A 320-nucleotide genomic window follows, 5' to 3' on the forward strand; every position below is an offset into this window, starting at 1 on the left:
CTATTTAACAATTTATTTGATATCGGAGCATGTGCAGCACGACATGTAATAAAAATACAATTTTTTGTTTACAAAACAGTAAACAAAAAATTGATAATTTTGCAGTTGCATAGTTAGAGATGTTTTCAACAAAGCATACAAAGATTAAAAAAGGAACAAGTTAAAGTTGACGGAAAACTTAAAAAATTTTGAAAATTTCCAAAAATTAACACGAAATTAATGAACACCCGGTAATGCGCTTATATAAATTATATAAATCATGTGACCGTTATAAAAAGCATGTTTTGGGACATTTTCTTTTTAACAATTTATCTGGTATA

This window comes from Wasmannia auropunctata, unplaced genomic scaffold, assembly GCF_000956235.1.
Source record: "Wasmannia auropunctata unplaced genomic scaffold, wasmannia.A_1.0 LD336095.1, whole genome shotgun sequence".
Lineage (NCBI taxonomy): Eukaryota > Metazoa > Arthropoda > Insecta > Hymenoptera > Formicidae > Wasmannia > Wasmannia auropunctata.